This window comes from Palaemon carinicauda, chromosome 29 (assembly GCF_036898095.1).
Source record: "Palaemon carinicauda isolate YSFRI2023 chromosome 29, ASM3689809v2, whole genome shotgun sequence".
Classification (NCBI taxonomy): domain Eukaryota; kingdom Metazoa; phylum Arthropoda; class Malacostraca; order Decapoda; family Palaemonidae; genus Palaemon; species Palaemon carinicauda.
The window spans coordinates 50439594-50447093 of record NC_090753.1 but is presented as its reverse complement, the minus strand read 5'-3'; the positions used below and the strand labels follow the sequence as shown (position 1 = coordinate 50447093).

Genomic DNA, 7500 nt, shown 5'->3' with positions numbered 1-7500 from the left:
ATTCAAAACTAAAAAAAATATTGTTCCAATTCAAAACTGAATATATTACTCCAATTCAAAACTAAAAATATTGCTCAAATTAAAGACTAAAAATATCGTTTTAATTCAAAACTAAAAATATTGCTCCATTTCAAAATCGTAAAAATATTGCTTCAATTCAAAACTCTAAAAATACTCCATTTCAAAACCGTAAAACTATTGTTCAAATTCAAAACTCCAAAAATATTGCTCTAATTCTAAACTATAAAAATTATCAATCTAATTCCAAACTCCAAAATATTGCTTCCTTCAAAACTCTAAAAATATTGCTCAAATTCAAAATCCCTAAAGATAATGCTCCAATTCGAAATCCCTAAAAATATGGCAGCAATTCAAAATTGAAAATATTGCTCTGATTCAATATCCATAAAATATTGCTCCAATTCAAAACTTTGAAAATATTGCTCCAATTCAAAATCTCTAAAAATATTGAAATATTGCGCAAATTCAAACCAAAAGTATTGCTCCAATTCAAAGCCTCCCTGAAAATATTGCTCAAATTCAAAACAAAAAATATTGCTCCCATTCAAAACTAAAAATATATAGTTCCTATTCAACTCTAAAAATGTTGCTCCCATGCAAAACTAAAAGTATTGCTCCAATTCAAAACTAAAAATATTGCTCCCATTCAAAATTACAAGAATATTGCTTCAATTCCAAACCAAATATATTGCTCAATTCAAAACTAAAAATATCTTCATAATCAAAACTAAAAACATTGCTATAATTTAATACTAAAAATTATTGCTCCTTCAAATCTCAAAATATTGCTCAAATTCAAAATTCTAGAAAAATTGCACAAATTCAATACTAAAAAAAATATGGCTCTAGTTCAAAACTATAAAAAATATTCCTTTAGTTCAAAACTATATAAAAAAAAATATTGCCCCAATTCAAAATCCCTAAAAATATTGATCCAGTTCAAAAGTATAAAAAAATATTTATCAAGTTCAAAATTCTAAAAATATTGCTCAATTTCAATGCTATAAAAATATTGCTCCAGTTCAATACTACAAAATTATTCATCTAGTTCAAAACTATAATAAATATTGCTTTAGTTCAAAATTATGAAATATATTCATCTAGTTCAAAATTATACAAAAATATTACTCTCGTTCAAAACCATAGAAAATATTACTATAATTAAAAACTAAAAATATTGCTCTAGTTGAAAACTATAAAAAATGTTACTCTAGTTCAAAGCTATAAAAATATTGCTCTAGTTCAAAGCTATAAAAGATTGCTCTAGTTCAAAACTGTATAAAATATTGCCCCAATTGAAAATCCCTAAAAATATTGATCTAGTTCAAAACTATAAAAGAATATTGCTATAATTCAAAACTAAAAAATATTGCCCCAGATCAAAACTAAGAATATTGCTTCAGATCAAAACTAAGAATATTGCTTCAGATCAAAACTAAAAATATTGCTTCAGATCAAAACTAAGAATATTGCTCCAGATCAAAACTAGGAATATTGCTCCATATCAAAACTAAAAATATTGCTCCAGATCAAAACTAAGAATATTGCTTCAGATCAAAACTAAAAATTTTGCTCCAGATCAAAACTAGGAATATTGCCCCAGATCAAAACTAAAAATATTGCTCCAGATCAAAACTAAAAATATTGCTCCAAATCAAAACTAAGAATATTGCTCCACATCAAAACTAAAAATATTGCTCCAGATTAAAATTAAGAATACTTCCCCAGATAAAAACTAAGAATATTGCCCAAGATGAAAACTAAAAATATTGCTCCAGATCAAAACTAGGAATATTGCCCCAGATCAAAACTAAAAATATTGCTCCACATCAAAACTAAGAATATTGCTCCAAATCAAAACTAAGAATACTGCACCAACTCTAAAAACTAAACAGGATACCGTGGCGATACCAACGCATCTATGACCATATTCCGGTCATAGATTAACAAATATGATAATTAACAGATTAACAACTAATTAGCTTATCTCATCCAATTTCCAGAAAGGGAATCATACTCAGTGACAGGATTTTATCGCTCTATAATGGAGTTAATTAAGCATCTCGTCTCTTTCAAATTCGAGTTTTTACTGTTTTGTTGCTCGATGAAGATTCGATTAAAATAGTTGCGATGTTTTCGGTATTTCATAACTTTGAAATGCTGTAGTTTACCGGTATTTCTGAATTCATATATTGTGAAATACTTTGTTTTTTATATATTTGATTAGTTTAAAATGTAATAAAAATGAGATAAAGTTGTTTGAGACGTAGCTTTCAATTACAAAATTATAAAATATGGATTTGATTGAGCTTTTAATTATAAAATATGGATTTGATTGAGCTTTTAATTATAACATATGGATTTGATTTGAAATATTTTGTTTCCTTTAAGTAAAAATCCCGAAGTTATTCCATATTTGTACTGACCTTTGATAATCGAAAAAAAAATTTAATTGATTAATATTGATCGTTTTAGAATTTCTTTTGATAGCAAAACTTGTAAACCTTAGGAGTCTTTCCGATCAATTTTCTTGAAGGTATTCCTCGCTATTATTCATACATCTAAAGTCCCTAGGTTATTCCATGTTAGTACTGACCTTTAATGATAAAAAAAAAAATGCTTAATACTGATCGTTTTAGACAAACTTTTAACCGCACACTTGTAATCCTTAAAGACTTTTTTTCGGTCAATTTTCTTGAAGATATTCATCTTGATTATTCTTACATCCATCACACACAAAAAAAAAAAAAAAAAAAAAAAAAAAAAAAAAAAAAAAAAAAAAAAAAAAAAAAAAAATCTTTGCTGAACATTATCAAACATTGGTTTAAGGAATCCAAAACGGATTCCATCAAACTAGAAGTGAACTAAGTACGAAGTAAAATACACAGACACACAAATCCTGAAGAATTAGCTCTTAAGATTAATTAACATCTCGCCGGTCAACAATTTAGGAGGCAAAATTTGAAAAAAAAAAAATTAAATAATAAAAAAAATTCTACCAGAGATTGATCGTTGTTCAGGCATATCAGACAGGTAAGAGTTTGCTAAATGCAAAAATAAAGGTGTGGATTATGAAAACTTAATTGGTATTGCACTTGATATTGTAGTTTTACTTTAACAAGCATATGATGTATATATGCAAATATAGGCCTACACGAAATTAATAACGGACTTTTCTTACGTGGGCGCATCAACACAATATATATATATATATATATATATATATATATATATATATATATATATATATATATATATATATATATATGCAAAAGAACCACATGGAAGGGGAAAAAGGAAATATAAGATTAAGCCTTGACTAGATTCCTGGTACTTCTTCAGAGGACTGATCAGTCCTCTGAAGAAGTATCAAGAAACTAGTCAGGGCTAAATCATTTATATCTTATATTCATTTTCCCTATAATTCTTCTCCATCTGAACATCGCATTTCCTTCTGATTATTACGTATATATATATATATATATATATATATATATATATATATATATATATATATATATATATATATATATACATATACTTGTTATCTCTATATTAAAAATAGAGATGCTTAATATAAAATATACATTATACACATACACATATCAAACGCTTGCTTGCTAATTCTACACTTGCTAATTCTGCGGGAGAAAATACCCATAATGCATTATAAAACTACCAACATTAAGAAACTTTCACGAAGTTTTCATCACTTAAAACTAGTTTTAATCCTAACTGAGATTTAATTCATATGAAGGATTTTTCTACTAAAGCAGTCGCAGTTTGGATTTGTGAGTCGAAGAGCGCCATTGTATCTGTATGTTGAAGCGTGATCTTTTGCCAGCATAGGCCTAAACTGACGCAGACATACACACATACATACACACACACACACACATATATATATATATATATATATATATATATATATATATATATAATATATATATATATATATATATATATATATATATATATATATACATACACACACACACACATATATATATATATATATATATATATATATATATATATATATATATATATATATATATATATACATACATAATACCCGACAAACACGTATAATTTCCTGAAATTCAAAAGTTATACTCCACATAAAAAAAAAAAGTTTCTAAAACCACAATATGAAAAAAAAATCTGCCCTATCCATCCACGCCCTAAACCAAACGTCGTAATCTCGTCCTACTTACCTTAATATAAGATTTGTAAAATCCTTCGCAAACGTAAGGTCTCCCTTTTCAAAACCTCCCCGGGATATTCTTCATTTCTTAGCCGACATTCCTAAGGTAACACTGATAATCCTGAGAGCAAAAAGGATTCTATTTCCTGGGTATATCTTGTAATGTAACTCTGAGTCATGGGGAATTATTTTCCTTTTTTTTATATATTTTATATTATTTTTATATTATTTTCGGTTTTCCTCCGACAACACAGATATTTAAATTCATGGTCAAAAGGTTTTCTGTGGCGCAAAAATTTTTCGCGTTAATTCAATAAAATATTTACAATATGGTCAATGGAGAAGTGTTGGAAATTTTATGCTATTTTATCTTAATCATTATAATTTCGTTTAAACTTTATTTTTATGTTTGTATTTTCTTTAGAGGTTACTTTTTAAAAACAATTTTCTTAGGTATAGATTTTTAAAAGAGTTATGGTTTAATTTTTCATCTCAAATCCATTTTATTGGTAATTTTTTATGTAAGACTTTGGAACAAATTAAATTGGTATAATTGATATTTAAAAAAAAAACTTTAATAGATTATGTAAATTTTATAATTCATCTCAATTTTATTTCATTTTCCCATTACGTGTTTCGTGAAACTCTTTTAAATATATTTATAACAATAATTTATTAAATACAGTAAGCAAGCTTCACCAAGTATACACTAACGAAATAGGGCGATGAACTACCGTAGACATTTGTTTAATCATAATAGAACACTGGATGAAGTAAATAACATACTCTTCACTCAAATATCTACGACACTGAATCCAAAACTCAAAAACTTATTTAATTCCTAGAGAGAAAATTCAAAATCCAAAAATAGCATCAGTTTTTTTTCACGTCTCATAACTAAATCTAATATGCAAGAAATAATTTAACACTGACAAAACTCAAAATTCAGATATAGCATATGACCATCTTTGTTTTCATATTTTTTTCCAGTTCCAAACAGCAAACTTAATCAATTATTCAAAGACACCAATCGAAGTTACTTGAATATTTCACTAGCCCTTTCCAAGAGAGGCGAAGTCAAAAGAAAAAAAAAAGAATAAAAAACTGGGCCAAAACTTAACAAAGTCACAAGTATCACTTCAATTACTTTTTCAGACACTTTTCCAACAGCTAGGAGATGTAAGAGAGCGTGCCACAAAAGAAGAATAAGTTACAATACGATGGTTTATAAGAAAGTCCCAGAAGAGCAACGAGGTCCTCATACAACCGTGGCCAATAGCACACTGAGCCAACGTGTGTTAGTGTACCTTACCTGAGTCTTACCTCCCCTACACCATCCCGTGCCCCTCCGATACCCCGGGCTGCGAGTAGCATTCACACACGGCCACACACCTTTCTCTCTCTCTCTCTCTCTCTCTCTCTCTCTCTCTCTCTCTCTCTCTCTCTCTCTCTCTCTCTCTCTCTCTCTCTCCCAAATATTGAAGTGTCCTTACGTACTCATTTTTTTATGGAAATACTGCCTGTATCATTACTCTCTATGCGTACATACATAAATAAACACATGTAAATCAATACACACATGCAGGCGTTATTGTGCGTGTAGGTATGTTTATCTTGACATCGAAGACGCTACGATCATACAAACAAAAATGTAAACAGTATTTTCAACGGTAATAAGTATGTTTGTACTTGACAACAGAGCACCGTAGTAAGCACGGGCCGTAAACAAGCCAACTGGACGTTTCCAGTTCAACCACACAATAACAACCTGGTTATTACCATTTGTAAAGTGCTGTAATTTCCGTTTGATAATGGTCAGTGTTTCCGAAGAACAGTTTTTTCTTTTAGTGTTTGTGATGTGAATAAAGATAGGTGGGTATTCTTTCTTTATTTCCTCTTTCGCTGGAATTATTACCTCGGCCAACGAAGTTAGAAGGAGGTTATGTTTTCATCCATGGTTGTGTGTTTGTTTGTTTCATATGTGTTTGTTAATGAACAGCTTTCTGGCCAAAATTTTAATCGTAGAGAAATGAAACTTGCAGGGATTAACTGTTATGAAAAAGCTGAAAATTATTAAATTATGAAAGGTCAAGGTCAAAGGTAAAGGTCAAGCAAAATGTTCAATTCACGTAATCAGCCTTAAGTTTTGGACATCGTTGTCCCAGAAATTTCAAACTTGGTTCATATTTGAGTGTATGAAAATCCACGCTCATTAGTACATGTTAAAGTCAAAGGTCAAGGGCAAGGTCGAGAAATAAGCTGCCGGCGGCGGAGATCTGCACTCTAATGAGTGTCTCTTTTGTTTTCTTTGATTTATATTTCTATATATGCTTAAACCTTCGAAGACAATATAAAAGTTCTTGTTGCATGTCAACACAGAGGGGATTCTAATATTCTTGGATTACCTATTTACGAAGAGGGCCCATCTTAGCGATATATATATATATATATATATATATATATATATATATATATATATATATATATATATATATACACACACACATATATATATATATATATATATATATATATATATATATATATATATATATATATATATATATATATATGGCAGATGACTATAAAGCGTGAAGTAGATGACGAATGGAGAAGTATTGAATTCAGAGATCATGACATAGAAGATTGGTGAAATCTACCCAAGGCCCTTTGCGTCAATAGGGGTAGGTGATGATGATGATGATGATATTAGTGTACAGTCATGGAAAATTTTCTTACACATTACCGATTTCTCTGTGATCACACGAGTATCTATACATATTGCATATAATACCTTACATGCTCTACATTGTATGTTTATACAGCGGAACGTAAACATTCAGAGACAAATAACAAATAAATCGAAACGAAGGAATTTGGAAAATGTTGAATGTTCTACTTTGGCCCTTGCCAGCTGTGTCAGTAGGCCTTAGGCCTAGCATTTCTGTTTCTATCGATTTTATGTTTCTCCTTCGAGCCACAGGCTTTTCCTAATTGTTAATTAAGCCAAGTTATTTATATATTCCTTGGCTGGTTTTCTTCAGTATCGATACTGTGTGTGTATATGTATATATATGTATATATATATATATATATATATATATATATATATATATATATATATATATATATATATATATATATGTATGTATGTATGTATGTCTGTCTGTATGTATATATATATATATATATATATATATATATATATATATATGTCTGTATGTATATATATATATATATATATATATATATATATACAGTAATCCTGCGTA

The 7500-nt window shown here is 28.6% G+C and overlaps 1 protein-coding gene across 1 annotated transcript in view; it reads right to left on the bottom strand.

The window, feature by feature from the left end:
• Positions 1 to 4503, bottom strand: part of LOC137622793 (chaoptin) — a 457349-nt gene extending 452846 nt beyond the window's left edge. The window contains 1 exon segment of the mRNA XM_068353389.1: positions 4239 to 4503. The gene's annotated coding sequence lies outside the window, so the exon portion shown is untranslated.
• Between the last annotated feature and the right edge of the window lie 2997 nt (positions 4504 to 7500).